Consider the following 19,255-nt stretch of genomic DNA (forward strand, 5'->3'; position numbering starts at 1 on the left):
ATCAAAAGGATTGAGAGGCAAGTCTCTTCTGTGCTATAATGTTTTTCTTAGGATGGCAGTTTTGGCACAAATCTGTAATTTCCACAGCCTGCTCTCTGCAGAGTAGCTGTCACTTCCTTACCCTGCTGTTTCAAGCAGACGTACAGTAGACTAATGACAGTCATCTGCATAAATTTGCATCATAGACTCTTCGAATAGAATCCATATCTCCTCTGGGTCAGATTTGCAGCTGGTTTATAACAATGAAGTCTCCTAGACTTCATTTACCTGCGTCACTACGGCGAGCATTACAGCATTCAGCATGCTGATAAGCAACAGCTCCACAAAGCCATAAGCCTTCCAAAACTTTGGGGAAATAAAAACAGCCAGTTTAATTTAACATAACAGCGAACTAGATTATAGGTGAATTCAAAGAGCACGCACAAAGTCAGTATGACATCATATGTAAAAATGCCTGGTTGCATGTCTCACTAGCTAAACTTCTTCACTATTTCCTATGCCAGGGAAGGGCTATGCTCATCATTCCAGAACCATCTTCTATTTCTCTCAGTTTCTTGCAGAATGGATTTTTGTTCTACATCTTCTACCAGGCAATTGCTCTCAATCGTGTTCAGGTCCCTACTTAAGATTTTCAGGGAGATAACATAAATGCTAAGAAGTCTTTCCTGACAGTAGAACAGGCTAACTAAATCCAGATAGAACTGGTCATAGCCAGCCCCAAAATTCAGCAATAATGAATCATAGCTGAATGCACCAGTGCCTGTTGAGTGCCTCTATGAAGTGGGAAACCATTCTTAAAGTTACAGCATTGTAATGATCTTCATGTTTTTGCCTCAATTTCTAATATGTAGGATGGAGATAAGAATGTTATCAGCATTGGTTGCATACCAGGCTCAGCTTTACAGTATCAAGGGTAGATTTACTAGCAGAACTATCGAGTTGTAGTGCTTTGGCACTCCGACATGACAGCCTTCTCAGTCCTCCCTTCTCAGCATTATGAGGCTAGAGATCCACATCCTTTGCAACTTGCAGAATGCTTAAGGAAACAGCAGAGATCCAAAGAAGTTTATTTTGACTGCCCCAACAACTTGCTGTCAAAAGCTCAAACATGCCCATTAAAGCACTCCTGCTTTACTTTTGGCATATTGATCCCACATGGTCTGGCCAGCCTGTGGGTTTCTGGAAGAAGAGAGAATGTGCAAATCTTCAGCTATAGCTGTTCAGTCCCTGTCCAGTCCCTGCAAACTGGGAGTGTGATACATTTGTATGAAACACTTTATGGTCTCCCTACCCCTTCTTTACAAGGCTGTGATTATCCAGGGAGCTAAGGGTACATACAAAAGAGCTGGCCCACCACTCTTAGCAAACAATATTGCTACAAGAGTTTAAAAACAGTCAATAAATGCACTTCAATTAAATACTAAGTGAGGTCAGATTTCTCGTTTTTCCTGTTTAACTACCAAGTTGCAAGGCAGTCTAATAAAGAGCTCTCAGAGCTCTCTTTATTACAGGATCAGAAAGGCTACAAAATTGCATAAACTTTGGATCATCATACTCAATTAGTTACACTCCCTTTCAATAGAAAAAAAAAGAAAGCAAAGAGCATGTCACATAATATAAGACTCTAATCCAAAATTTCTTGATGCCCATTACAAGATTCCCATGGCTTTATGAATCAATACAACTAATATAATAGTTGATTGATGTATAATATAATACATAATAATGTATTACTACTGATGTTAGACTGCTGTTTCCTGCTGATCTTCAGTTTGGTTCCATATGCCCTGCTGCTCTGTGGTCCTTAGAAAACATCTGCCTGAGAGGATACAAATAGTCCTTTTTTTTTTTTTGCTGGTATCTTCATCAGGTATGGCTGAACAGATACCAATTGCACTGGAGCAAAAGGGAAAAAAAAGCCATTCCAGCTTGGTTTTGGCCTTGGGGAGAGGGGGTCACACAAGAAGCAGTGCAGGGCTCACAAATCCATGTCCATTCCCTCAAACTGCAGGCTGCCTATTTTAGGGTAACTCTGTTGTTCTAAATTTCCACTCATTCAAAGATCAAATTCTCTTTTTATAACCTGTAAACTGCAGGTGCTTAAAGTTTGATGGGAGGGTGTGAAATTCTCTGCAGAAAAGAACAGCATATAGAACAAGCATATAGATTAGTGGTCCTAAATCAGCCCAAAAGTTGCTATCGACTTAGAGGGCATAGATGAAGCCCTGTGGATGTCACAGAGCCACTTGTAGCATTACTCTGACAGGACATTGAGGCTACTGGGAACTAGAGAGGTGCTTTAGTCCTTTCTCATGCTATTGCACAGGGAGAATATTTCAGTCTGGGGACTGAATAATTCACCAAGAAATCAGCTGGCCAGTGTGGAAATAATTTTAAATGAACTGAGCCCTCAGGTATTAAATTAACTGGATCTCTGGGGAAGGATGTGGATTATTGCAGCTGAATGAAGCCCTTATTTATCAGATGGAAAAGGTTAATGTCATTTCCTTTCCTTTCCTCCATGGTTTTTCTTACCACATCACCATTTATGGGTAGCATGAGGTGCAGACAGTGAAAGAACATGTGCTTGATTGTTTAAATGACCAGAGCTGTTACTTTAATGGGGGGAGGGGATAAGAAATTAAGAGTTCTTCTGGTTTCCTGGGAGGAATTACATGGCTGGGAAACATAAAACACTGAAGAAAGGAAATGGGCTTGTGCAGCACCTGGTCTTTGATTTGACATTCAAGAGTACCTAACTGAATGAGGGAATTTTTGCATTCTCATCTATTGTGTATACATAATAACAACCAGGATCAAACTAATCTAATATCCTTATTTCATACTTTATAAAGAAAGAAAGAATTAAGAAAGGTCATTTTTTTTCCCTCCTTAATTAAGTTTAAATACAGTTAAATTAAGTTCTACTAATAAAGAGTCTATGGTCTTTCTAATTTGCCTCTGGAGTTTCAATAGCTGTTGACCTAAAGATAAATATCAGAACAGTTCAGCTATCTATTACATGCTTTACTAATGATATCAACAAGGTAATTCTAATACCAGTTATGGAGACAATTTCCACAGCAATAAGACCGAGAGCACTGAAAGCTTATATTAAGAGAAGAAAACTCTTTTGGTATAAAAGACTCAAGAGACACAAGTTTATTTCTCTGTCTCAAGCACAATATGCCCTTATGCAAGCCACTTAAGGATAACTCGTATCTCTTAATATAGTAACAAAAATGGATCTACAACACACTGTCTGGGGTCAAAGTTCAAGAGAAGGATGAGCATGAGTAACCTCCTTACTACCTGTAGAAGTTTTACTATCCACCAAATGAAATCCAGATTGAGGGCAGAACATCTGTTTATTTGCTGGATAAATCACAGATCAACTTTCTGCCCCAGTTTCTCATATGTGAAATGGAGTCAGTGGCATTACCCTAACTTGCAGAGGTGCCTTAAGGACAAAAAATTAATATTTGTTGGCACTGCAATGGGGATAGCTAATTCCAGCTCTGAATGAAATGAGGAGAAAGATATCCATTGACTTATATGAGATTGAGAGTAAACCCTTATTCATTTTACATTAGCCACTGAACAGCCATTTGAGGATAACATTGAATAACTATTAATACTTGTGTAGTTAAGATCAGCATCTAGGTTATAATGGAGTAAATTAATGTATGTCTCTAAGGCAACAACAGTGTGACTATTGAGTTGGTTTCATGAGGTGAGCAATTGCAGCATATGAAAAGAAGCTTATATAGAAGTTGAGTGCATGTGGTCTGATTTTTTTTTCCTGACCACAAAGGAACAGCTTTACTGGACAACCAAGTAGCAAGATACTACAGCAAACAGTCTTTTGCATAAAGCCAACCTTGACTTTTCTGTAATAGCTGTGTAAATATAATCACACTTATAAATTAAATGCTACTCTCCTGAGCTGGAACATTATACATGTTCATTGAGATGGAATCCCTGTCAATTCAGTTTGTTAACTCAGTATTCATGCGCATTAGTCTTAGAAAAGAGAATGTGATTGCTTGAATAAATTCAGCCACTACCTTCTGCATCTCTGTATCAGTTGACACGCATCAGTCTGACTGTAATATGGGTCTAGAAATATGTTGCCATGGAAATCCTAAATATTCAGTTATTGGCAAGGGAATTCAAATGGGATACCTGATAAACAGAAATATCCTAGTTCTTGTCAACTGCATAGTTAACACATAAGGTCTTCAGACGTTACTGAAGATCCACAGTACCTTAAGAAGCAAAAATCTGGCTTCTCACTAAAGTATGTACTTCCAGATCCCAGATTCCACAGTGAGTCAGAAGATCTCCCTCGGAGGTTCCTATTGCATGAACACAGTCTCTGCAGTGGGACTTATTTTTGAGCTGTCTGGATCCAGCTAGTTCACAGGCCAGAGGGTAATTGTTAATGATCTCTGACCACTTAGGCATTGCTGCTCAGCAGTAGCCCTTGCACTCCGGATGACCTATGCTTTCCGTTTCTGTACACCACACGCATAGGGCCAGCCAGTGTCTGACCTCTTGTTTTATGGTTATTGTTCTGTGTGACTGAACAGTCTTAATAATTCAGCGTGGTTCTATAGCACTGCTGTTTCCTAAGCAGAGTTGCAAACTTTACAACCCAAAATACAACCTATAAATAGATTTCCCTCTCAGGCAGAATCCAGCAGCTGTTTAACAACGTACAACATCCCCCTGCAGCAGTTTAGCACAAGAAGTAATATGTGTCATACCTAATTAAGCTGGAGGCAATTCAGGCTGGAGACCAATTCGTCGCTCTCTGTTGGTAAAGCAGCACAATAGACCATTACTAAGGGCATTAAATAGTGCTGTAATATTTAAAATGTCAGTAATTCTTACTCGGTAGGAAAAAAATAAGTTCCACAGAGCATAGTAAATCAAGCTTTGTGGCAGGAGCTCTGCTTTTAGCACTTTTCTTCTAGAAGCCCTGTGTCACCGCCTCTCTTTTCAGCCCACTTGCAGAACGACGAGGGTCCCGGGGCGGGTGGGCGCTATCCGTTCAGCACCACGCGCCGAATGCCCGGCAGGCAGGGCTGCACGCAGCCTTGGGAAGGGTGACCGAGGAACTACCGACAAGGACATCCAGCCAACTGCCCGTGCTCCTTGATGGTGGGAGCTGCCAGTGGTAAAAGCTCACCCTGCCCTAGCCGTTATCTCAAAGCTTCAACCTGCTGTGGCTTCCGGAGGTTGGGGTCTGCCATACGTTGCCTACTCGTGCTGAGTGGGATTAGCTTGTTCTTCTATGGCAGAGAGCAAAGCAGAGAAGAAAATGCCTTTCTGTCATGTTAGATTTCACATGATTTTGTGCTGGAAAACAAATTAACCTAAGAGGATTTTCTGAATTTGAGCTAGGAACAAAAGGCAAGGTGAAAGTGTCTGAATTTTGGAAACGGGCCAGGCTAGCAAATACTTTTCTTGAATGTAGTTTTACAAAGACCTTTCAGCACTAAAAGAATACAGAGAAAAGCTGTGGTTTTTTTCTTTTGAAAGAATTATCTGAAAACTATTTTCATTAACGTATTCATTATGCTTTCTTCCAAAAAACAAACAAAACAAAACAAAACAAAAAAAAAAACACAAAAAAACAACCCAACCAAAACATATTTCCCATATTTCCATCTATAGAATTACACCAAAAGAAAACTAAGCAGCCATACAATCTCTGGACTTGATCTACTAATTTGGATAAAACAATTAATTGGGTTAATGAAACTTAAAACTTGATTAACCAATGACAAATGTCTGCCTTTCTCATGAATATCCATAATTTCATTTTTGGGCAACTCTGCTGCAGACTCCATTACTGCAAAGTAATCTATGTACCAAATAAACAAACTTATCGCATCCTCAATTTATTCCTTAAAGTTGGTTTTGGAAGGGGGGGGGGAGGGGGGGGGGAACAGAGCTTTCTTTAAACTGAACAGATATCAGGGAATCAAGTTGCCTCCTATGACTGCAAAAATATAGAGTATACTTATTTTCTGGTGAGAAATTTTCCATCAAAGATGGAGAATTTTACATTTCTGATCAAAATCAGGGTCTCCAAGGTATGCCAGTTTTCTGTATTATGAATTTAAAACATATTTATAGCTGACCAGAAGAAATATTGAACAGAAATGCTAGTTTCTATTGAGAGAGGAAATTTCTAAATACTGTTGGACTTACTTTAAGAAGTGGATTTCTCTTCCTCCAATAGTTTGTCATTTATAATTGGCAACATCTATGCCTTTGTGCTGAACAAAGTAGAGAGCTGTGTAGAGCAGAATATTAATAATAATAAAAAATGTGCATCAAGAAAGGCTGTGAAGCATAAGTAGGAAAATAATTTTGTCTGTGTCATCATGTTGATCCCTATTGCTAAGCCAGCTTTTATCAACAGTGAAATCACATCATGCACACATACAAGTTAAACATTTTGTATAAAACTATCCAGTGAGCCAGCCTTTTGCATTCTGTAAATTGGAGAAGCTTACAAATGTGTATAAAATAATCTAGTCTGCACTTTGCTGTTTTTCTATGTTATTTGTGCTTTAAATTTAAGAAATAACGTCATGGTTTGCTGGCTTAGTAGTGAAAATTGATTTGGGCTATCAAATGAAGTATCGTAAAACTCCAAGTTGTGTTTACTAAGCATTTCTTATGTCTGAACCAGAAATGCTATCTTCTTGACCTCGTGCTATCAAGCACAACCTGTCTGCTTGGTTGTGAAGTAAATAGATACTATTCAGACTACAGAATCTACTTGTCCTTCCCCATTATCTATGTAGTTTTCCTGCTCCCCACTGGCCCGCAGTTTTCTTCTGTATTTCATGCTTTGGTTCAAATGAGGAGTACTGCTGTATGACTTAAAGGATTTTTCTGAAAAGCTCTAAGATACTGTGCAGCTCTGGCAGCACAGCAAGAGCTGAATTGCCAGCAGAGGGGGAGAGTTAGAGAGACGTGATTTGATCCAACATCTACTCAAGTTAGTGGAAGTATTCTCACTTACTGAGTCAATAAAAAGTAGGGAATACCTTGCACTAGAGTTGTTTTTGTAATATTTTCTCTAATTCACATTTTCTAGATCCTATCATACTCTCTATCTGTAACATCAGTTTACCTTGCTACTAGTAGTAAAATGTTAATCACTTTTTCTGTGCAATAAAAAAAATGTCTGGAAAATGCAAGGCCACATATGGTCTAGAAATAATAATTAAAATGAAAAAAAAATCCTCATTGACCAGAACAAAAAGGCACTGAGCAGCTTTGAGCAGAGAATGCCGTATGCCAACCCCTCATGCCCCTAATAAATCTGCATTTGATCGTGCACTGTAAGTCTTTAAGCATATTGTAGAAATGGGGCAAATCCTCTTTTGGAATTTACTGACTTAAAAAATGAAAAGTAACATAATTCCATTTATTTTAACATCATTAGTTTCTCAAAAAGGAACCCTGATCACATCATGGAATAACATTACTATTATTTCTGTGATTCCACTTCATTTTAACACTTGATGCTGTACCTTGTTGCTAGCCAATTTATTCCTTTGCTGTGGAGTTACACAGGAGATGAGAAACATGTTAAGGGTTGGAATGAAGCAGAAAAGTGAGTTATGGCTTTGCCTTTTTTCCAAAGAAATTGTAATCCATTTATTGTCAGAATAATGCTACTGAGCCTAGATGGGGCAGTTGTGCTGGAGAAGGATGCTTTTCTGCTTTCTGTTGATATGTATCTGAAACAAGATAGGGTTTCCTATCCTATCCTTTAATATCAGCAGTATGTTTTTAGAACTGGCTGTTAGCATTACACTAAAAAGAAAAACAAACAAACAGCAAAGCAATGAATAACAACAGCAGAAACCCTGTTGGGCTGGGATTCTTGATGCTGGTTCTGTCACAACAGCAGGCACAATGAGATTGTCCACTTTTAATACAGGCAATATAGAATTTAGCCAGTACTCATTTCACACTTTTTCCTCTTGAACAGCCTTCAAGTAAGATTTTAATACAACTGTGTTGGCCTAAGGAGTTTATCAGAAAAAAGCAGTGAAGAGTTTTCCCAGTTCCTTTTTGGTGCATATTCACACTCACCAAACAGGCAGGGTGTCCTTACAGACCTATGAGAATTACAGTTCTCAGTGGCCCATTGGCTCCTTGGCTCCCTGTCAAGCCCTTCATCTTCAAAGCACTCCATCCCCTTTTGATGCCAGCGTCTTTATTTGCATTTTGTAGCACTCAGAATAAGCTAGGCAAATATGTTTAAAGTCCAACACATGCTTTGTAGAATTGCCAGGTTTAAAAAAAATATATATTGAGGAAATAGAGAAATCCATGAGCCCTTAACAAAGACCCAACTGCTGATGAAGAAGAAGGCATATTTTGTCCTCTGCTGACCTAGGTCACCTTTGAACAAACACAATGTTCTTTATCAACTTGCCAATTCAGCCATTCTTTTAAAGAACAGGTTTGTGTTTTGTTGTGTATTCTTTGCTTGTTTATCTCTTGATCTTTGAGTAAATTGATATCTGAATTCAGCCACTGTAGGTTCAGAGCTTCACAGTTGACATCCCACTCATTTTATAACCAAGATGCCAGTCTCTTGAAATGAATGCAAATAATTTACCTTCTCTATCTTATGACTCAGATTTTCATAGTCACTTGTGCCTGTGTTCTAATATCCTTCCAATTAATACTAATTTATTTCGCCAATACTTGCATTCATTTCAGTATACTTCAGTGGGAGTAAATCAATCACAGCTAGATTCTGTCATTCTATCTGTGATTATCTTCCCTGCATATCCCTTGTGTTTAGTGCCAGTGATCTTTAGGGTTATACAAACAGCTGGATCTGATTGAAACAGGGAATAACAGAGCCTTATTCCCAGTCTAGTAGGCTTACAAGAATGAGAAATGTGTGAACTACTCCCAAACAGCTATTTATACTTTCTTTAGAGGAAGTACAGTGTGTCTTCATATTGTTTATCGATCACACACTTTCACGTTTCACAATGTGCCCACAAACTTTTTCTCACACATTCCTAAGTACTTACAAGCCAAATACTTTCATTGCCATACCACGCTGTAATTGTTAGTTTAATAGTTTAAGAGTTTATTGTTAGGTTTTTTTTTAATAGTTTTTGGACATTGTGGTGAGGGACATGGTTTAGTGAGAACTATTGGTGATAGGTGGGTGGTTGGACTGGATGATCTTGTAGGTCTTTTCCAACCGTGGTGTTTCTGTGATTCTGTGATATAAAGCAAAATGCTAACAGTGTATTTGCAGTGACTGTAGAAATCTCCTTTACAGTGTCAGTCAGTAGTTCAGGAAATGCTCAGCTTCATAAGACAGCACACGCACACATAATAACAGAGAGGAGATTCCACCTGAATCTTCCTAAATAATGTATGGGGGCTGAGATATTGTCTGCTCAGATGGAGCTCAGACCTGACCTGCAGGATATATTCATGGACTAAAATGATATTTCAGACAGCTGGAGACAAGAAAAAATTGGTTCCTTTGATTAAATTTGTCAAATATACTTATATTAAACTACTTTTGCTAAAAATATATTGTATTTATCTAAATATATATGCACAAATATATCTAACACAACACAAGCAACAGTATTTTCTGAATGTCTTTAACTTCTTGTTTAAATTGTCACCCTTCTGATCTTCACTCTAATTTCCACTGATGCATTACTTTAGCTAAAGCTCAGTTATACCATTTTCCATGTAAGTTTATGTCACAGCAAATAAAAATGAGTTGAGCAAGTTAAACATTCTCTCTCCAAACCAATTTTGAGCCTCCACATAGCATACACAGGTATTTAACATTATTTTAAAGCAACTATTCACACTACTGACATAATAAACAGAACAACTGTGAGACAAGTGTTCTAGTTATTTCTATACAGTCTTGCTGGGTGCCTGCCTCAAGAAGGCACTTTATTATACAATTCACAGATTACTCAAGAAAAATTAAGGAAGATGCAGAATGCAAGCAAAACAAATGGTACATCTGGTTTTTGTGGGCTTAGTGAAAGGACTCATGTAAATTCATATCTTGATAGTGTAGCCTCTCCATTAGGAGAAGAGGCACATCTTTTCAGACTTGAGCAGTACAGAAAACAAGAGTAGTGATAGAGGTAAGGCTACTTGCTTGAAGAGAAGAGCAATGGAAATATGTGCATGTATCTGTGAAAAAGTGAATCTCCAAATGAATTCGCTGTGTCTACTCTGAGAATGTATATATATGTATTTTCACTTTACATCAAAATAGGGTGAAATCAGCTGGATCTATCCAGTTATTTACTTTTAAAATAGGCACAAGAAAGCAGTGCCTGTTACTGGCAGGCTGTTCTGCCCTAAAAGAAAAGGCAAGCAGAAATATGCAACCATTCTCTCCTATGGAAACAATATAAAAGGTACTTTACCTTTGCTCATGCCACCATGAGGAAGCTATGTCAAGGGTCCTTTGTTTCTTGTGTGCCAGCAGCTATGCAACTGTAAAGAAAAACAGGGGTTGGGTTAATAATAAAGAAAGGTACAAGCCATAGATTCTAAAGACTCAAGTTAAACATTTACCTCAGCTTGTTCCTGTGAGCAAACTCAAGAGGGTCTACTTTGATAACAGCTGCATCTTGAGAAATGGGTGGCAGCCAATCTGCTGCTTGCCCCGCTGTTTCCCTGTGTGCAGTTCAGACATGCACAGCAGACAGCTTTAGTCACCTGTGCACATCCAGGTTAGGATTTCAAAAACGAGAAGCAGGAAATTCTGCCATGTAAGAAAAGCCCTTCACCATTCAAATGGTACTTCAAATATTTGCACACAGGATTCGATTTGGAATTACTCACTGAAACACCTCTTAGGAATAAACAGGTTCAAGTCAGTACATTCTATTGCGCTGACAATTTATTTCTAGAGAAAGTCTTTTGTTTCTATATTAACATGAAAGGTCAAATTCCTTTTCTGCCCAAGTCACACAACAATGCAGCATTCCACCTTAGCTCCTGCTAAGAAGATACCTGGGAGCAGATGTGTTGGTCTGCAGCCTTTGTCTCTCCTCAGAAGCTCCAGTATATATTAAAGAATGGATGGCACCTTTTTGTAGCCAAGTTACATTCTCATGTGCCAAGGTGACATATAAAGTAACAGGAGCTTCATAAGATTCAGCATAGTTTCAGGTATCTCTCCCTACCTTCCAGGCTCCATAGTACTAATATCTGGAGCCCTGAGGATCTACAGAAGCACAAATGCAGCCCAGGCTCTCAAAGTCCTTTAAGTACTGCTCGTAATTTTAGAGGAGCTGGCTCAGACAATAGTTTATCAAAGGCTGAGGCCAGCTTGAAGTTCCTTAACAGATTCTGGAGAGCTCCGTGAGCACTGAAAAAAAAAAAACACCCAACAACCATGTATTACTTTTTTATGTCTAACATTTTCCTCTGAAATCTCAGAGACACGACACAAGGAACCACACCTTTCCATTTTAAAGTAGACACAAACATCTGCTTGCATGGTGACAAGTAAACTTCAAGGAACTTGTGATCACTCTTGTACTATCTCATGTTTGCTTACAAGAAGGCAAGCTCATTTCTTTTAATGACAGTTCTGTTCTCCAGAATAGTTCTCCAGTAGCTGAGGTACTAAGCTATGACTCAGGAGAGATAATTCCTAGCTCAACTGCTAAGCAGCTATACAACTTAGGGCAAAGTGCCCTTTGTCTGTCTGCTCTATTTAGACTATGGGCTCTTTGAGGTAAAACCAGCCTTTGACTGGATATTTGTGCAGCACCTAATACAATGGAAATCCAGTCTCAGTTTGGTAGTTCTGTAATACAAATTAATAACAATAACTAGACTTGACTGCTTGACAAAAGGCAAATAGTTCGGAAAAAGCTGTCTTAAATCTTTCTATCCCACTTCCCCAGACCAAAAAAAATCTACAAATGTTATTTCTTTTGGCAGCTGAAATCTAATCCTACCTTGGTTAGCATAACAGAGAGAACAGGAAGTGCTGTGAAGGAATTTTTCATTCCCTGGGACGTCTTTGATCCCACTCCCCTCCCTTTTCCTATCAGGTAATTTTCAAATCTTGATGTTTCCAGTTAGTCTACGTATCTTCTTGTTTTGTCTACTTCAGTCAAGTGTTATTTAACTTCCATTTCATGGATGAAAAACTGGTCTGCATTTAGACTCTGCTGTTGTGTAAGCCGGAACCTGAGAACTTCAGAATCCCAGAAGGGAATACAGCTAAAATTCACAGCCCTTGCTGGTGGAAAACCTATGACTACTTTGCTTTAACACAGACAAGGTGCACTCATACAGCACATAAATGCTAAACAAATCATTTTATCATTTTCTGTCGTAGCCACCACTTCTTGTCACTTAGCTCTGGTTTCTCAGTTCAGCTTTCCAATGCATGGAGGAAATTTTTTTTCCCACTATATATGTCGATTTACACTCATCTAAAATGTGCAAAGCTCAAAATAAATTAACGTTCGCTTAATATTTGGTGTTCTGAAGGAAGGACCCCTATTTCAGTCCCATATGAGATGTAGAGCTGCATCTCATGTGGGAAAGCTTTCGACGGTGAAATAAGCAATAATTAAAATATGCATGGCCCTCAAAGGGCTTAATTACCACACACTGCTGAGTGTAGCCTCATGCTTGTAGCAAATATAAGTCTGTAGCACTACAAAGCAGGAGATGACAACACACGCGAGATAAAAATGAAAACAAGATCATCTTGGAGTAGATAATATGACATACCCTTTGCCTGCAAGTGACTGTTTCTGTCACACAAGCTGGAGCTTCAGTAGCATGTGCAAAGCACACCACTTGGAACTGTGGCAGCTGCATATGTAGTCTTTCCGTTTTGTCTCTTCCTGCATTGAATCAATCACTGTTTGCCTGGCTTGGTGTTTGTACAGTGCTGTATTTCTGTTTAGCCTCGATTTATTCAGACAGTCCTTCTTTTACTTACTCTCTTCTTTACCCTGCAAAGCCTCTGACGTGCTTTGCAGGTTACCAGTCAGAAGTCCCTTAGAAGTCAGCAGGAGTGAAGGCTATAGCCCACTGTAGAGATTATTCTGACTGTTCAAACAGTGCCGTGACAATCTTGGAGTTTCTCATGGTCAAAGTGGCAGTGCTGAGGTAACCTACAGCAATAACAGAGCATCTGTCATCCATCCACCAGTATGAAGATGTCATCTGTAATCTACTTCAAGGTAGGCTCAAAAAACATCTATGCTTGAAGAGAGATTTAGCTCTTGACTAACAAAGTATCTTAAAATTCCACAATTCCATGTATTCTACCTTGCAATAAGAACAGTTAGACCCACTTTATGCTGAGCAAACTGGGTTGCAAAGCTGACAAATGACTTCCATTAATATAATTCCACTTGACTCAAAAAAAAGCAAAGCTCAATCCAACAGGGAAAGTCCAATTAACTGATTTTTTTTGTATACATGGAGACGCAACTATGTGGTTTCGGGACACTGCTATTTTTATAGCCCTCAGTGTATCTTTGTACTCAGTTCTATAACACATATGGCTCCATTATATCTTTTTCTGGTGTGTTTTTTTTTTTGTTTTTCTACCTAGGCCATATTATATAGAACAGTTACTCCTATATATTGCTCATGGTTCAGATTTTCTGATAGAATGACTCACTGTAATTCTGCTTAGTAGTAATGAAGAAACATGACTTGTTCTGGCAAATAACGCATGATAATCAACAGTGGTTTTGCCAATGATTCCTTTGTTTGCAAAGCTGTCTATAATTGGAAGCCACTGGAAGATACTGACTTGCTTAAATGATTATTACCGTTGACTGCAGTACTGTTAAACTTGAAAGATGCCTAAAGAACTGAAGTTAGACTCAAGTCTTTATTTTTTTCTTCTCTCTTTTTTCTTCTTCCTCCAGAGATGACAGCATTGCTTCTTCCTTCTCTTCTCTGAGAAAAGTATCAATTTAGCTACAAAAAATGACTGGAAGGCAGAGTAAATATATAATTTCCCTCCTCTTTATGACTTGAACTTGTGAAAATCCAGAACCCCTTTTATTGTTATTCCATTTTATAATAACCTGCACACGGAGGTATATTCTAGGCCATTATTGACTTCGCTGGTCCTGAAACCAGGACATTACTCAGAGCTCCATTTACAAAATGTATATACCACTGTTCTGCAGTCTTGCTTCCAGCTATTTACAACTCCCCAGTGCCTAAGAGCAAACAGCTGGGGAATGAGTTAGGGATTCAATGGCACTCTTAGGACTCAATGGCACTATGCTTTTCTTTTCCATTTTTTTCCCCATTTAAAATTGGAATCTTTTCAGCATTATCAGAATAGAACAGGCAAACAGAGTGTGCACAGAATGAGACATTACAAAAGCAGTCGATACCACCAGCCTGATAGCATTTGTTTGTCACTGCTTGCAAAAGATGCTGTGGAGATGCATGGCCTAAATAGGAACTTGTGCCTGAAGGATCAATGTGCACTGACTATGCACCAGCCTTTAAGTGTGTGTAATGGGCTGTGACTGGCTGTGACCCACCTATTCTCAGGCCCTTCTGGGGTGGTGTTTGCTAATGGGACTTGTACAAGTAGGAACTGCACTTGACTTTGTGAGGGTGACTCTACCTCATCAACCTGTGCAAGAGCCAAGGACATGTTAGGTTCATTAGTATTTATCTAGAAGGGTGGAAGGAGAAATTACATCAACTTCCATTGATGTAAGAGGAAAAGGATGGATTTATCTTGCTGCAAACAGAGGAAAGTAAATGGAGATTCTCTCTCTTCATATTAAACAGTTCATTTGCAGCCATCTAAAAACCATTTTTCCCCTTTGTGAAACATAGACATGTGTTTTCCATGCTGTGAGAGAAAGAGTTTCTTAATATGTTTAAGTGAAGCAATAAACCTGGAAAATACAATCAGTTCCTCTACTTTCCAACATGTCCAGGACATACTGGAGGAGCCTTTTGATGTACACCACTGTTCTGCAGATCCCAGTATTTCATGGGACCTTGCATAAGCCTGTCTGTGTTTCTGGACTAGTATTTCTCTGCCCTTAACAAGGAGATACCTGAACTGCAACTGAAAAGGAAATCAGGGTGACCTGGAAGAGACAGCATTGTAACCTCCTGTGATGGGAAAATTACAAAAATAGTAAAATCTATAATTAAACATCATAAGAAGAAAAGTAATTGTTCTCTGTGAACACATTCTGAAAGTGACCCGCAGTCCATAAGGCTGAATGGGCCCTGGAACAGATTGCCTGAGGGCACAGGCTGTATAACAGGATCCTTTTCTACACAGGATACCTTCAGGAATTCCTCAAACCAGGCTGATCCTGATCTGGGGCCATAAGAGGGATATTTTTTGCTTCATGCACAACGGTATGAAAGCACACGGCCTACACATGTCCCTAAGGTCTCCTCTGCACCCCTTGGGTCTTCATGCAGTCCCTTGGCCCACACTCCTGCCCAGCATGGCCCCTTGAGGGCAGCTGCAAGCTTTGGGCTTATGGAGGCTCTGAGGGAGCACAGGGGGAAGAGGGAGGGGAACAGCAATGAAGGCAAAGTGTGTGTGAGGGAGGCGAAGCAGCCATTAGCAGCTTGACAGGGCTTCAAACGAGGCCTGAAGAGCAGCTGGGAGCCATCTCTAGTGACAGGGCTGCGCGGTTGCCTCCAGCCCAAGTTCAGGGTTCTGCAGAGTTCAGGCAGGAGAGACTGAGTTAAACACTGTTTAGCTTTCCTGTGACAGGGCCTACTTTTAGGAAAAACATCAAAATGAAGGATGATGAAAGGTTTGTGTTGTCAGGTGGGTGAGCAAGAGCCAGAAGTCTGCAGCAAGGCGTAGGGCACCATCAGTCTACTGAGTCACCTCAGAAGCTGCTTTGCTTCCATAACCTGAGATGGGGAACTGTGGCATCCAAAGCAAAGCAAATTCCAGCTCAGATTCTGATAGATTTCCTTTAAAGTCAAGGACTGAGGGGGGCTAAGTACAAACAGCACACTGCTGATGATAGAGTATTTCCAGGGGCTGAACCCACGTTGGAATTACTGACAATGCTGAAAATGGTCAGCTTCCCATTATTGCAACACCAGAGAACATGGTGGTTTGACCACTTCCTTTCACCCCTTTGGCCTCCTTACCCGCAATATTTAAGAGAAGCACAATTGACATAGAGAAAGGAATTTGAGAAGGTCATTGGAAACAAAAAGAATTTGGCGTGGCTGTACAGATAATAAGACTTAATGATTTTATTTTCAATTTCATTTCTGTGTATTCTTATGGAAACAGTCTATTTTAGGGTGATGGTTCTTCATGAAATTAAAAAAAAAAAGAACAATTAGTGGAACGAAACTGATGTGACAAACTGTGCTGCATTGTCAAATTCTTTTGTGCAACTATTCTCATAATGAGTTGTAGGCATGTTTTTTCTTGCCTGTGTGCCTTCCTGGCTTTCAGAGTGCTAGTATAGAAATTATTTTGAAAAGCAATGCAATAAAATTTTATTAGACAGAACAGGCTGGTTCTGTCCTGGTATGGACCAATTGCTGTGCAGGACAGAGGAAGCAACATGCCAAGCACAATAAGGAGTGAAGCACTGGAATGTGACACTGGTATTTTTCTCCAATTGATTCTTTACCTTACAGGAAAGATTTTACTCCACGGGAAACACTTTCCTCTTATTCATTGACAGCTGGGAAATAATGGAGTCGTTCATCAAACAGTTGTTGTAAAAGACAAAAATAACTCTGAACCCCTACAACAGCCCCTCTGTAACCGTAGGAAAGACCTCTGCTAATCCTGTCCTCTCCCCTGCCAAGCCAGGATTGCTTTTTGCACTGCAATTTCTGGTGCTTTGGCTAATGTAATTTCAAATATTCTAGGAGATGTGGCCTCAATCACTTCTCCTTGCAGAGTGTTGCAGCTTAAGAGATAGTGTCAGAAAGTTTTCCCCCTGCTTTCTAGGGCGTTTGTTTCCTTGACCTCATCCCTTTAATTATAGCTGTTTCATATACCCCACTAAACCACCCCTTTCCAACACTGATGTTATGTTTGGTAAAACAAGATGTACAAATGAGCAGTATTATTTTACTTTTATGAATCAGTCTCTCCAGCTCAAAATCATTGTTGGTCACTTCTGAATGTTGTCCAATCTGTTGATATCATTTTGGTATGAAATTACTCAGAACTAAATACTCTTCATGTCTTTACATAAAGTTGTTGAGATGCTCTTTTTCTTTCATGTGTATCCTTTAAACTTCTTTTTCCAATTGTTTGGCACACATATTGGGCAGAAAATACTATATTTAGTAAATTCCCTTTCTACCTTGTGTAATGCTAGACAGAGAATGTCTGGGGTCAGTTCCAGGTTTCACATGGCTGTGGCTGAGTCTTTTGTTCACCCACATATAAAATGAAAGTTTTATTTACCTGCTAGGAAGAAGTAACACTGAGTAGCTACATTCATTTTTATAAGCACTCATAAACGCTGTTTACATCATACATAAAGATTATCAGATTTTTAGCTGTGATTGTAATACAATCCTGTAAATTCACTGCTATCTAAGACGTTTTGTTGCTGTTCTTTCTGTTTAAACAAGGACACAACCCAGCCTTTGCTCTGAAGGCAGGTGGCTGAAGAACAGCACAGCAGTCAGGCAGTTCTGGCTTTCTGCTGCAGTCCCTCTTTCAGTGCCCTTCTCTGCAGTGCATTCTGAACTCTGTGCAAAGATACCAGGCCCTGCTTTCAGACCAGAAAGTTTTCGTAGGTGAAAGCACACAGAATCTGATCTTTCAGGGATACCACGTGAAAGTATTTCCACAGGCCCATATTGGTGTCTTAGTGTTTCACATAAGGTGTATGTTAGGATTCTTCAGCCCTGTAAGTGGGATAAACAAAATACAAAACCTGCACTGAGGAATGAGGGTGCAAACATTTCTTGCGGAGACCTGAAGAAGCTGTTTTCTAAATTTAACATGACTTCGCTCATTGTGCTTCTCATAGAAGTAATTAAAAAGATCTCAAAGGAAAATATTCACATCCAAAAGCATCTCACTTACAGTAACCACTATTTTCATAGAAGCCACAGCTGACAAACAAGAGAAAGTTTTCACTTAAATTTTTTCTTTGAATGTGATGTATTTGATTTGACAATCATAATGAAACAGTGTTTGGTTTGTTTTTTTTTGTTTGTTTGGTTTTTGGTGTTTTTTTTTGTCATTAAAACAAAACACTCCCCAAAAAGTTGTAAAAATTGTAGGCAAAAAATGAAATGTGGGTGTGGAAGAGAGTTTTCGTGTGAACAGGAGGAGATTTTTCAACTATGCTGTGGTAATAAACATGACCTGAGTTACCTCATCAAGACTGAAATAGCTTCTGTATGTCTGAATGCACATTTCTGAGAGGTACGAAAAAGCTGAAGACTCTCTTGCCCAGGGATGTCATTTTTGATTAAAGAGAGGGTTAGGCCAAAACCACAGATCCCAAAACATCTTAAACTTTTCCAAAATGTAACTCCTAATCTGAATTTAACATCTGTGTTTTTGTAATGAGCTGAACTAAAACTTGACCTCCAACACCAATGAACTTTGGAAAGGTTCCGTTTCCCATTTGAAGCTGATTTTTCTCCCTGTAGATGAGCTATTCCAGGAAATCAGGAATTCGGTGCATTGATAAATCCTCAAGTAAGACTTCTATGAATTCCATGTAGCAGATATTTGATGCCAAATATTATGTGCAGGTGATATCTGTTTAGTGGATAGACACGTGCGAGACCTCATACACCTCAAAGTATTAACAGCAGTGGAAACTATTTGAAGAATTGCAGGTGAGACATTTCATTGTGCCCAGGGGTATTTATGACCTGGTTCTAGTAATGACAACAGTGTTTTCACAAGGTCACTAACAGCATTCGAATCTATCCACAGAAAGGCAGCTAGCAAATAGTTGGAATAAAGGAAAAATCAGTAGGGACAACATTATTGTATTACTTCTATCATGGATAAAGTATTTTGGCTGTCTAAAAGCAAAAATTTAATTATAATTAAGGATTATATGGGTGCTGCTGCCCCTGTAGACACAAAATTTTTCTCTTGACATGAGATGTTAAGCAGTCATGGTGAGAAGGCTCCCCAGATTCAGGTCTGTCATATGGAGACGTCTCTGTGACATCAGAGATGTTTGAGATGTCTCTCAGG

This window comes from Phasianus colchicus, chromosome 20 (genome assembly GCF_987193195.1).
Source record: "Phasianus colchicus chromosome 20, bPhaCol1.hap1.1, whole genome shotgun sequence".
Classification (NCBI taxonomy): Eukaryota; Metazoa; Chordata; class Aves; order Galliformes; family Phasianidae; genus Phasianus; species Phasianus colchicus.